We start from the raw sequence: 14,505 nt of genomic DNA, 5'->3' as shown, positions 1-14,505 counted from the left end.
TTCATATTAAAAATTTTGGAATCCTTATTTTTCTTTTTCATATAATTTTCGAAAAATATAAAATAAAAATCTAAAAAAATTAGAAAATCATAAAAATCAAAAATATTTTCTTTTTCTTGTTTGAGTCTTGAGTCACATTATAAGTTTGGTGTCCTTTGCATATGCATCTTGCATTTTTCGAAAATTTCATGCATTCATGGTGTTCTTCATGATCTTCAAGTTGTTCTTGGTAAGTCTTCTTGTTTGATCTTGATGATTTTTTGTTTTGTGTCTTTTCATGTTTATCATATGCATTCTTGAATTCTTAGTGCATAAGCATTAAAGAATTCTAAATTTGGTGTCTTGCATGTTTTCTTTGCATTAAAAATTTTTCAAAAACATGTTCTTGATGTTCATCATAATATTCAAAGTGTTCTTGGTGTTCATCTTGACATTCATAGCATTCTTGCATGCATCACATGTTTTGATCTAAAAATTTCATGCATTGCATCTTTTTAGTGTTTTTCTCTTGCATCATAAAAATTTCAAAAATCAAAAAAATATCTTTCCCTTTTTCTCTCATCAAATTCGAAAATTTGGATTGACTTTTTCAAAAATTTTTAAAATCAAATTGTTTCTCATGAGTCAAATCAAATTTTCAATTTGAAAATCTTATCTTTTTCAAAATCTTTTTCAAAAATCAAATCTTTTTCAAAATTTTTTGGTTATTTTCGAAAATTTCAAAAATCTTTTTCAAAAATCTTTTTCTTATTTTTATATCAAATTTTCGAAAATAACTTAATCAATTAATGTTTTGATTCAAAAATTTGAAGTTTGTTACTTGCTTGTTAAGAAAGATTCAAACTTTGAATTCTAGAATCATATCTTGTGATTTTTTATGAATCAAGTCATTAATTGAGATTTTAAAAATCAAATCTTTTTCAAAACTAATTTCAATCATATCTTTTCAAAAATATCTTCTTATCTTATCTTTTTCAAAAATATCTTTTCAAAATATCTTTTCTAACTTCCTAACTTCTTATCTTTTCAAAATTTGTTTCAACTAACTAACTAACTTTTTGTTTGTTTCTTAACTTTTTCAAAACTACCTAACTAACTCTCTCTCTCATTTTTCGAAAATACCTTCCCCCTTTTTCAAAATTTCTTTTTAATTAACTAATCATTTTTATTTTTAATTTAAAAAAAAATTTCGAAAAAAAATACTAAACATTTTTCAAAAACTATTTTCAAAAATCACTAACTCTTTTTCAAAAATTGTTTTCGAAAATTCACTTCCCCCTCTCATCTTCTTCTATTTGTTTATTGATATACTAACATCTTTCCTTCAACTCTCCAAAAATCCGAACCCCCTCTCTCTCTGAGTTCGGATTTTCTTCCCTTCTTTTCTTCTACTAACACAAGGATCCCTATACTGTGGTATAAAGGATCCATATTATTATTATTATTATTCTGTGCCTTCTTCTTTGTCATATGAGCAGGAGCAAAGATAAGAGCATTCTTGTGGAAGCAGATCCAGAACCTGAAAGGACTCTGAAGAGAAAATTAAGAGAAGCTAAAATACAACAATCCAGAGATAACCTTTCAGAAATTTTTGAACAGGCAGAGGAGATGGCAGCCGAAAATAATAATAATGTAAGGAAGATGCTTGGTGACTTTACTGCACCTAATTCCAATTTACATGGAAGAAGCATCTCCATTCCTGCCATTGGAGCAAACAACTTTGAGCTGAAACCTCAATTAGTTTCTCTGATGCAGCAGAACTGCAAGTTTCATGGACTTCCATCTGAAGATCCTTTTCAGTTCTTAACTGAATTCTTGCAGATATGTGATACTGTTAAGACTAATGGAGTAAATCCTGAAGTCTACAGGCTCATGCTTTTCCCTTTTGCTGTAAGAGACAGAGCTAGATTATGGTTGGATTCTCAACCCAAAGACAGCCTGAACTCTTGGGATAAGCTGGTCACGGCTTTCTTAGCCAAGTACTTTCCTCCTCAAAAGCTGAGCAAGCTTAGAGCTGATGTTCAAACCTTCAGACAAAAAGAAGGTGAATCTCTCTATGAAGCTTGGGAAAGATACAAACAGTTGACCAAAAAGTGTCCTTCTGACATGCTTTCAGAATGGACCATCCTGGATATATTCTATGATGGTTTATCTGAGCTATCAAAAGATGTCACTGGACACTTCTGCAGGTGGATCCATTCACCTAAAGAAAACGCCTGCAGAAGCTCAAGAACTCATTGACATGGTTGCTAATAACCAGTTCATGTACACTTCTGAAAGGAATCCTGTGAGCAATGGGACGCCTATGAAGAAGGGAGTTCTTGAAGTTGATACTCTGAATGCCATATTGGCTCAGAATAAAATATTGACTCAGCAAGTCAATATGATCTCTCAGAGTCTGCATGGAATGCAAGCTGCATCCAACAGTACTCAAGAGGCATCTTCTGAAGAAGAAGCCTATGATCCTGAGAACCCTGCAATAGCAGAGGTGAATTACTTAGGTGAACCTTATGGAAACACCTATAACTCAACATGGAGAAATCATCCAAATTTCTCATGGAAGGATCAAAAGCCCCAACAAGGCTTTAATAATGGTGGAAGAAACAGGTTTAGCAACAGCAAACCTTTTCCATCATCAACTCAGCAACAGACAGAGAACTCTGAACAAAATGCTTCTAATTTAGCAAATCTAGTCTTTGATCTATCTAAGGCCACTGTAAGTTTCATGAATGAAACAAGGTCTTCCATTAGAAATTTGGAAGCACAAGTGGGCCAGCTGAGTAAAAGGATCACTGAAATCCCTCCTAGTACTCTCCCATGCAACACAGAAGAGAACCCAAAAGGAGAGTGCAAGGCCATTGACATAAGTGCCATGGCCGAACCTGTGAGGAGAGGAGAGGACGTGAATCCCAAGGAGGAAGACCTCCTGGGATGTCCAGTGACCAATAAGGAGCTTCCCTCTGAGGAACCAAAGGACTCTGAGGCTCATCTAGAGACCATAGAGATTCCATTGAACCTCCTTATGCCCTTCATGAGCTCTGATGAGTATTCCTCTTCTGAAGAGAATGAGGATGTCACTGAAGAGCAAACTGCCAAGTTTCTTGGTGCAATCATGAAGCTGAATGCCAAATTGTTTGGCATTGATGCTTGGGAAGTTGAACCTCCCTTGTTCATCAATGAACTAAGTGATCTGGATCAACTGACATTGCCTCAGAAGAGACAGGATCCTAGAAAGTTCATAATACCCTGTACCATAGGCACCATGATCTTTAAGGCTCTGTGTGACCTTGGTTCAGGAATAAACCTCATGCCCCTCTCTGTAATAGAGAAACTGGGAATCTATGGGGTGCAAGCTGCTAAAATCTCACTAGAGATGGCAGACAGCTCAAGAAAACAGGCTTATGGACAAGTAGAAGATGTATTAGTAAAGGTTGAGGGCCTTTACATACCTACTGATTTCATAGTCCTGGATACTGGAAAGGAAGAGGATGAATCCATCATCCTAGGAAGACCTTTCCTGGCCACAGCAAGAGCTGTGATTGATGTTGACAGAGGTGAAATAGTCCTTCAATGGAATGAGAACTCCCTTGTATTCAAAACTCAAGGATCTCCCTCTGCAACCATGAGGAGGAAGCAGGAAAAGCTTCTCTCCAAGCAGAGTCAACCAGAGCCCCCACAGTCAAACTCTAAGTTTGGTGTTGGGAGGCCACAACCAAACTCTAAGTTTGGTGTTGAACTCCCATATCCAAACTCTAAGTTTGGTGTTGGAAAGTCTCAACAAAGCTCTGCACATCTGTGAGGCTCCATGAGAGCCCACTGTCAAGCTATTGACATTAAAGAAGCGCTTGTTGGGAGGCAACCCAATGTTTATCTAATTCTTATTTTTATTGTTTTTTCATGTTTTCTTAGGTTCATGATCATGTGGAGTCACAAAATAAACAAAAAATTCAAAAACGGAATCAAAAACAGCAGAAGAAAAATCACACCCTGCAGGAGCATCTGTCTGGCGTTCAAACGCCAGAACAGAGCATAGTTCTGGCGCTGAACGCCCAGAATGGGAGCATCCTGGCGCTGAACGCCCAAAACAAGCATGGTTCTGGCGTTCAACGCCAGAAATGGCAGCAAATGGGCGTTGAACGCCCAAAATGGGCACCAACCTGGCACTGAATGCCCAGAGTTGTGTGCAAGGGCATTTTGCATGCCTAAATTGGTGCAGGGATGTAAATGCCTTGACACCTCAGGATCTGTGGACCCCACAGGATCATCTCAGGATCTGTGGACCCCACAGGATCCCCACCTACCTCATCATCTCTCTTTCCATTCATGATCATCCCTTCTTCTTTTTTTTTCCATTTACCACTCACATCCATACACCCACTACCTTCAAAAATTCAACATCTCTTTCCCACCCAATCCCACCCATATGGCCGAATACACATCTCCCTCCATCTCCTCCATATCTTCTTCTTATTCTTCTATTCTTTCTTCTTTTGCTCGAGGGCGAGCAACATTCTAAGTTTGGTGTGGTAAAAAGCATAACTTTTTTTGTTTTTTTCCATAACCATTGATGGCACCTAAGGCCAGAGAAGCCTCCAGAAAGAGGAAAGGGAAGACAAAAGCTTCCATCAAGGGTCTATAGCTCAGTGGTACAACATTTGACTGCAAATCAAGAGATCCCTGAGATACCTCAGGGGATACATTTTCTTCCACACAATTATTGGAAGCAACTAAGGGTGGAACATCAAGAGCACTCCATCATCCTTCATGAAATCAGAGAAGATCTAAAAGCAATGAAGGAGGAGCAGCAAAGACAAGGAAGAGACATAGAAGAGCTCAAGGACATCACTAAGGTGGACTCACTCCTTGTTCTTACTTTCTCTGTTTTTCATTTTCTATGTTATGTGCTTATCTATGTTTGTACCTTCATTACATGATCATTAGTAGTTAGTAACTATGTCTTAAAGTTATGAATGTCCTATGAATCCATCACCTCTCTTAAATGAAAAATGTTTTAATTCAAAAGAACAAGAAGTACATGAGTTTCGAATTTATCCTTGAACTTAGCCTAATTATATTGATGTGGTGACAATGCTTCTTGTTTTCTGAATGTATGCTTGAACAGTGCATATGTCTTTTGAAGTTGTTGTTTAAGAATGTTAAATATGTTGGCTCTTGAAAGAATGATGACTAGGAGACATGTTATTTGATAATCTGAAAAATCATAAAAATGATTCTTGAAGCAAGAAAAAGCAGCAAAGAACAAAGCTTGCAGAAAAAAAAAAAATAGGCGAAAAAAAAATATAGAAAGAAAAAGAAAAAGCAAGCAGAAAAAGCCAATAACCCTTAAAACCAAAAGGCAAGGGCAAATAAAAAGGATCCCAAGGCTTTGAGCATCAGTGGATAGGAGGGCCTAAAGGAATAAAATCCTGGTCTAAGCGGCTAAACCAAGCTGTCCCTAACCATGTGCTTGTGGCGTGTAGGTGTCAAGTGAAAACTTGAGACTAAGCGGTTAAAGTCAAGGTCCAAAGCAAAAAAAGAGTGTGCTTAAGAACCCTGGACACCTCTAATTGGGGACTTTAGCAAAGCTGAGTCACAATCTGAAAAGGTTCACCCAATTATGTGTCTGTGGCATTTATGTATCCGGTGGTAATACTGGAAAACAAAGTGCTTAGGGCCACAGCCAAGACTCATAAAGAAGCTGTGTTCAAGAATCATCATACTGAACTAGGAGAATCAATAACACTATCTGAACTCTGAGTTCCTATAGATGCCAATCATTCTTAACCTCAATGGATAAAGTGAGATGCCAAAACTATTCAAGAGGCAAAAAGCTATAAGTCCCGCTCATATGATTGAAGCTCTGTTTCATTGATAGTTTGGAATTTATAGTATATTCTCTTCTTTTTATCCTATTTGATTTTCAGTTGCTTGGGGACAAGCAACAATTTAAGTTTGGTGTTGTGATGAGCGGATAATTTATACGCTTTTTGGCATTGTTTTTAGTGTGTTTTTAGTAGGATCTAGTTACTTTTAGGGATGTTTTCACTAGTTTTTATGTTAAATTCACATTTCTGGAGTTTACTATGAGTATGTGTGTTTTTCTGTGATTTCAGGTATTTTCTGGCTGAAATTGAGGGACTTGAGCAGAAATCAGATTCAGAGGTTGAAAAAGGACTGCTGATGCTGTTGGATTCTGACCTCCCTGCACTCAAAGTGGATTTTCTGGAGCTACAGAACTCGAAATGGCGCCCTTCCAATTGCGTTGGAAAGTAGACATCCAGGGCTTTCCAGAAATATATAATAGTCCATACTTTGGCCAAGAATTGACGACGTAAACCGGCGTTCAATGCCAGCCTTCTGCCCAAATCTGGCGTCCAGCGCCAGAAAAGGATCCAAAACCAGAGTTGAACGCCCAAACTGGCACAAATACTGGCGTTCAACTCCACAAATGGCCTCTGCACGTGCAACACTTAGGCTCAGCCCAAACACACACCAAGTGGGCCCCGGAAGTGGATTTATTCATCAATTACTTACTCATGTAAACCCTAGTGACTAGTTTATTATAAATAGGACCTCTTACTAGTCTTTTTGACAATCTTTGGTCTCAGTTTTATTTCATTATTCATCTTAGGAGACTATTGATCTCGTTTAGGGGGCTGGCCATCTCGGCCATGCCTGGACCTTCACTTATGTATTTTCAACGGTAGAGTTTCTACACTCCATAGATTAAGGTGTGGAGCTCTGCTGTTCCTCAAAGATTAATGCAAAGTACTACTGTTTTCTATTCAATTCTTCTTATTTCTCTTCTAAGATATCCATTCGCACTCAAGAACGTGATGAAGGTGATGATTATGTGTGACGCTCATCATCCTTCTCCCCTATGAACGCGTGCCTGACAAACACTTCTGTTCTACATGAATTAAGCTAGAATGAATATCTCTTAGATCTCCTAACCAGAATCTTCGTGGCGTAAGCTAGAATGATGGCGGCATTCAAGAGAATCCGGAAGGTCTAAACCTTGTCTGTGGTATTCCGAGTAGGATTCAATGATTGAATGACTGTGACGAGCTCCTAACTCGCGATTGCAGGGCGTTAGTGACAGACGCAAAAGGATAGTAAATCCTATTCCGGCATGATCGAGAACCGACAGATGAATAGCCGTGCCGTGACAGGGTGCGTGAGCATATTATTCACTGAGAGGATAAGATGAAGCCATTGACAAGGGTGATGCCTCCAGACGATTAGCCGTGCCGTGACAGGGCATTGGATCATTTTCCCGAGAGATGACCGAAAGTAGCCATTGACAGTGGTGATGTATCACATAAAGCCAGCCATGGAAAGGAGTAAGACTGATTGGATGAAGATAGCAGGAAAGCAGAGGTTCAGAGGAGCGAAAAGCATCTCCATTCGCTTATCTGGAATTCCTACCAATGATTTACATAAGCATCTCTATCCCTATTTTATTAATTAATTTTCGAAAACCACATAACTGTTTTATATCTGCCTGACTGAGATTTACAAGGTGACCATAGCTTGCTTCATACCAACAATCTCCGTGGGATTCGACCCTTACTCACGTAAGGTATTACTTGGACGACCCAGTGCACTTGCTGGTTAGTTGTACGGAGTTGTGTCCACACATAGAGCCACAATGAGGATTCAATACAATTATATATTGTTAATCTCACACAAGTACAAAGAACATGGACATCACAATTTCGTGCACCACCTACCCTGCAGACTGTCTATGTTCGTCAGCATCAAGTCCCTGTCTCCGAGAGTGTCATACAGAGAGCACTGGATCTTCCACCTAGCCCAGAGGGATTGGATGCATATCAAGAGGCCTCCCTTAAGCTCCAGATGTATCAGTTCGACTTGGATAGCGTCCTTGGAGTTATAGCCCAACCTGGCAGTACCTGGATCTATGGGCCGCATCAGTCAAAACCCAAGAGCATTTCAGCCCAGTCTCTTACCTTGGAGGCTCGCGTGTGGGCACAGATTATGTCCCACTATATCTTTCCAAGCACTCATGAGTCGACCTTCACAGCAGACATGGCTGTTCTCCTCTGGTGCATCCTGACAGAGCATCCTCTTAACATGCTTCGACACATCCGGCAAACAATGGGACATGTACAGATTGCGGGTAACCTGCCTTTCCCCGCCTTGGTTTTAGATTTAGTCTCCACAGTAGGTGTGTCCTATTGGACAGGAGACACAAAGGTCATGATCCCTAGGGCCGACCAGTATGTCCCGAATGGGAAATACATCAGCCCACCAGTTCCCTCTGCGAGCCAGCCTGCAGGCCCATCTTTGGATACTCCACCTTCTTTTACTCTACCATCATCCACACCATAAGCACTATCCACCCATCAGATGTTCCTACAGATCCTTGAGAGGTTCGACCGGCAGGACCAGCGGATGGAGCAATTGGAGCACCGTAACAAGCGCCGATACAACTATCTGAAGGAACTCATCGTTGGTACTTACCCACCTCCAGAACAGAAGGACACCGCGAACTCCCCTTCATCCAGTAGCACAGGGAGCCATGGCGAACTAGACAGTGGAGGCGATGCTTCCAGCCCTACCTTGCTCCTTACTAATGGCACGGAGGACCGTGCTAATCCTTAAGTGTGGGGAGGTCAGTCCTTGACTTCCGGAGGTAACTTATCTCTCTTAACACCAACATTTGACTTTTTCTTTTATTAGATAGGATAGATTGCATGATAATAATTGTTTGCATGTATGTTCTGCTTGGTTAAAGTGATGAATTTCTTTTCAAGACCCTTTTTATAGCATTTCACTCATTTAAATTAAAACTTTTGTGTTAAACTTGTTTGAAGATTGTAATTTGGAACATGAATTATAGCTAAGAACACAACACCTGTGAGATTTGAGCTTAATTACATGGTTACATTATTTAACCATAATATTTTATTCTTGTGTATTTTCTTCTCTATGATTGTAATCTATAGTTTGTTCTATTCTATATATCCATTGTTTAGTGTATTTGCATGCATACATATGATTGAGGCCATCATTTGTTATTAGCTCACTTATCCCAAATAGCCTACCAATTCAATTACCTTTGTTTGTCACTTTGAGCCTTTTAATCCCCTTTGTTCTATATTTTACCACATCACTATCCTTAAGCGAAAAAATAATTAATTACCCCAATTGAATCTTTGGTTAGCTTAAGATAGAGATTGTGTATCAATTAAGTGTGGGGAATTATGGGAACTTGGGTTGATGAAATTGTGTTGTGTTTTATTGATAAAAGTATTGGGAATTTGGGTGCTTACTGGTGCACGAAATTGTGATCATCAATGGCGCCAACAACTTGGTACGCACAATTGTAATCTCAACTCTTTATCACAACTCCGCACAACTAACCAGCAAGTGCACTGGGTCATCCAAGTAATAAACCTTGTGTGAGTAAGGATCGATCCCACGGAGATTGTCGGCTTGAAGCAAGCTATGGTCATCTTGTAAATCTCAGTCAGGCGGATTCAAATGGTTATGGAGTTTAAGGTGATAAAAATAAACATAAAATAAAGATAGAGATACTTATGTAATTTATTGGTGGATTTTAGATAAGCGTATGAAGATGCTTTGTTCCCCTTGAACCTCTGTTTTTCCTATTGCCTTCTTCCAATCATTCATACTCCTTTCCATGGCAAGCTTTAAGTTGGGCATCACCATTGTCAATGGCTACATACCGTCCTCTCAGTGAAAATGGTCCTGATGCTCTGTCACAACATCGGCTAATCAGCTGTCGGTTCTCGATCATGTCGGAGTAGGATCCATTGATCCTTTTGCGTCTGTCACACGCCCCACAATCGCGAGTTTGAAGTTCGTCACAGTCATCCCTTCCCAGATCCTACTCGGAATACCGCAGATAAGGTTTAGACTTTCTGGATCTTAGGAATGCCGCCAATAATTCTAGCCTATACCACGAAGGTTCCAATCTTAGATCAGAAACCCAAGAGATACGCATTCAAGCCATTGCTAGTAGAACAGAGGTGGTTGTCAGGCACATGTTCCTAGGTGAGAATGATGATGAGTGTCACGGATCATCACATTCATCAAGTTGAAGAACGAATGAATATCTTGGAGAAGAAATAGACTTGAGTTGAAAAGAAAAACAATAGTACTTGTATTAATTCATGAAGAACAGCAAAGCTCCACACCTTAATCTATGGTGTGTAGAAACTCCACCGTTGAAAATACATAAGAACAAGGTCTAGGCATGGTCGTGAGGCCAGCCCCAAACGTGAAAAGGTCTATCAAAAGTATGAGTAAAGGATAGATAGTATGAAAAAGTGTAATAGCAAAAGGTCCTATTTATAGAGAACTAATAGCCTAGGGTTTACAGAAATCAGTAATTAAAGCAGAAATCTTCTTCCGGGCCCACTTGGTGTGTGCTTGGGCTGAGCATTGAAGCTTCCATGTGTAGAGACTTTTCTCGGAGTTAAACGCCAGCTTTTGTGCCAGTTTGGGCGTTTAACTCCAGCTTTTGTGCTAGTTTTGGAGTTAAACGCCAGAATTCTTGAGCTGACTTGGAATGCCGGTTTGGGCCATCAAATCTCGGGCAAAGTATAGACTATTATATATTTCTGGAAAGCCCAGGATGTCTACTTTCCAACGCAATTGAGAGCTCGCCAATTGGGCTTCTGTAGCTCCAGAAAATCCACTTTGAGTGCAGGGAGGTCAGAATCCAACAGCATTTGCAGTCCTTTTTCAGCCTCTGAATCAGATTTTTGCTCAGATCCCTCAATTTCAGCCAGAAAATACCTGAAATCACAGAAAAACACACAAACTCATAGTAAAGTCCAGAAGAGTGATTTTTATTTAAAAACTAATAAAAATATAATAAAAACTAATTAAAATATACTAAAAACATACTAAAAACAATGCCAAAAAGCGTATAAATTATCCGCTCATCACAACACCAAACTTAAATTGTTGCTTGTCCCCAAGCAACTGAAAATCAAATAGGATAAAAAAGAAGAGAATATACAATGAATTCCAAAAACATCTATGAAGATCAGTATTAATTAGATGAGCGGGGCTTTTAGCTTTTTGCTTCTGAACAGTTTTGGCATCTCACTTTATCCCTTGAAGTTCAGAATGATTGGCATCTATAGGAACTCAGAATCCAGATAGTGTTACTGACTCCCCTAGTTAAGTATGTTGATTCTTGAACACAGCTACTTTATGAGTCTTGGCCGTGGCTCTAAGCACTTTGTTTTCCAGTATTACCACCGGATACATAAATGCCACAGACATATAACTGGGTGAACCTTTTCAGATCGTGACTCATCTTTGCTAGAGTCCCCAATTAGAGGTGTCCAGGGTTCTTAAGCACACTCTTTTTTTGCCTTTGGACCTCGATTTTAACAGCTCAGTCTCAAGTTTTCACTTGACACCTTCATGCCACAAGCACATGGTTAGGAACAGCTTGGTTTAGCTGCTTAGGCCAGGATTTTATTCCTGTGGGCCCTCCTATCCACTGATGCTCAAAGCCTTAGATCCTTTTTATCACTTTTGCCTTTTGGTTTAAAGGGGTATTGGCTTTTTCTGCTTGCTTTTCTTTTTCTTTTCTCTTTTTTTTTCGCCTCTTTTTTTTCTACAAGCTTTTCACTGCTTTTTCTTGCTTCAAGAATCAATTTTATGATTTTTCAGATCATCAGATAACATTTCTCCTTTTCCTTTTATTCTTTCAACAGCCAACAATTTTAACATTCATAAACAATCAAATTCAAAAATATACACTGTTCAAGTATTCGTTCAGAAAAACAATAGTATTGCCACCACATCAAGATAATTAAACTATTTTAAAATTTGAAATTCATGCACTTCTTTTTCTTTTTCAAATAAAAACATTTTTCATTTAAGAAAGGTGATGGATTTCATTTTCATAGCTTTAAGGCATAGACACTTAGACACTAATGATCATGTAATAAAGACACAAACATAAACATAAAGCACAATTTTCGAAAAACAGAAAATAGAGAACAAGGAAATTAAAGAACGGGTTCACCTTAGTGATGGTGGCTTGTTGTTCCTCTTGAAGAACTTATGGAGTGCTTGAGCTCCTCAATGTCTCTTCCTTGCCTTTGTTGCTCCTCTCGCATGGTTCTTTGATCTTCTCTAATTTCATGGAGGAGGATGGAATGCTCTTGGTGCTCCACCCTTAGTTGTCCCATGTTGGAACTTAATTCTCCTAGGGAGGTGTTGATTTGCTCCCAATAGTTTTGTGGAGGAAGATGCATCCCTTGAGGTATCTCAAGGATTTCATGATCAGTAATTTCCTCATGCTCTTGATGAGGTTCTCTTGTTTTCTCCATTCTTTTCTTAGTGATGGGTTTGTCCTTATCAATGAGAATGTCTTCCTCTATGTCAATTCCAACCGAATTGTAAAGGTGACAAATGAGATGAGGGAAGGCTAACCTTGCCAAAGAAGAGGACTTGTCCACCACCTTGTAGAGTTCTTGGGATATAACCTCATGAACTTCCACTTCCTCTCCAATCATGATGCTATGTATCATGATAGCCCGGCCTATAGTAGCTTCGGACCGGTTACTAGTGGGAATGATTGAGCATTGGATGAACTCCAACCATCCCCTAGCCACGGGCTTGAGGTCATGCCTTCTTAGTTGAACCGGCTTCCCTATTGAATCTCTCTTCCATTGAGCGCCCTCTTCACATATGTCCAAGAGGACTTGGTCCAACCTTCGATCAAAGTTAACCCTTCTAGTGTAGGGGTGTGCATCTCTGTGCATCATAGGCAAGTTGAATGCCAACCTTACATTTTCCAGACTAAAATCTAAGTAATTCCCCCAAACCATTGTAAGCCAATTCTTAGGGTCCGGGTTCACACTTTGATCATGGTTCTTGGTGATCCATGCATTGGCATAGAACTCTTGAACCATTAAGATCCCGAGTTGCTGAATGGGGTTGGTGAGAACTTCCCAACCTCTTCTTTGGATCTCCGGATACTCATTCTTTTTGAGTTTGAAAGGGACCTCGGGGATCACTTTCTTCTTGGCCACAACTTCATAGAAGTGGTCTTGATGCACCCTTGAGAGGAATCTCTCCATCTCCCATGACTTGGAGGTGGAAGCTTTTGCCTTCCCTTTCCTCTTTCTAGAGGTTTCTCCGGCCTTTGGTGCCATAAATGGTTATGGAAAAACAAAAAGCTTTAGCTTTTACCACACCAAACTTAAAAGGTTGCTCGTCCTCGAGCAAAAGAAGAAAGAAGAGAGTAGAAGAAGAAGAAATAGAGGAGATGGAGTGGGCTTTGTGTTTCGGCCAAGGGGTAGAAGTGGTGTTTAGGTTGTATGAAAATGAAGGAGTGAAGATGGGTTTATATAGGGGTGAGAGGGGTGTGTATGGTTCGGCTATAGAGGGTGGGTTTGGGAGGGAAAGTGGTTTGAATTTGAATGGTGAGGTAGGTGGGGTTTTATAAAGGATGGATGTGAGTGGTGAAGAGAATGGTGGGATTTGATAGGTGAGGGGTTTTTGAGGAAGAGGTATTGAGGTGATTGGTGAATGGGTGAAGAAGAGAGAGAGTGGTGGGGTAGGTGGGGATCCTGTGGGGTCCACAGATCCTGAGGTGTCAAGGATATCTCATCCCTGCACCAAGTGGCATGCAAAACGCCCCTTTCTGCCAATCCTGGCATTAAACGCCAGGCTGCTGCCCATTTCTGGCGTTTAACGCCAGCTTCTTGCCCATTCCTGGCGTTAAACGCCAGTCTGGTGCCCTTTTTTGGCGTTAAACGCCCAGAATGGTGCCAGACTGGGCGTTTAACGCCCATTTTGCTACCTTTACTGGCATTTAAACGCCAGTAACTGTCTCCTCCAGGGTGTTCTATTTTTCATTCTGTTTTTCACTTTGTTTTTGCTTTTTCAATTGTTTTTGTGACTTCACATGATCATCAACCTATAGAAAATATAAAATAACAATAGAAAATAGAAATTTAACATAGATAAGTAAAAATTGAGTTGCCTCCCAACAAGCGCTTCTTTAATGTCAATAGCTTGACAGTGGCTCTCATGGAGCCTCACAGATGTTCAGAGCAATGTTGGAAACTCCCAACACCAAACTTAGAGTTTGAATGTAGGGGTTCAACACCAAACTTAAAGTTTGGTTGTGGCCTCCCAACACGAAACTTAGAGTTTGACTGTGGGGGCTCTGTTTGACTCTGTATTGAGAGAAGCTCTTCATGCTTCCTCTCCATGGTTACAGAGGGATATCCTTGAGCTTTAAACACAAGGGAGTCTTCATTCACTTGAATGATCAATTCTCCTCTGTCAACATCAATCACAGCTTTTGCTGTGGCTAGCAAGGGTCTGCCAAGGATGATGAATTCACCCATCAGCAGGGATGTAATGGTCTTCAACCTTTACCAAGACATCCTCTACAAGTCCATAAGCCTGTTTCTTTGAATTGTCTGCCATCTCTAATGAGATTCTTGCAGCTTGTACCTCAATGATCCCTAGCTT

Source organism: Arachis ipaensis, chromosome B8 (assembly GCF_059453495.1).
Source record: "Arachis ipaensis isolate K30076 ecotype BB chromosome B8, ASM5945349v1, whole genome shotgun sequence".
Classification (NCBI taxonomy): Eukaryota; Viridiplantae; Streptophyta; class Magnoliopsida; order Fabales; family Fabaceae; genus Arachis; species Arachis ipaensis.
This window is presented reverse-complemented; position numbering follows the sequence as displayed.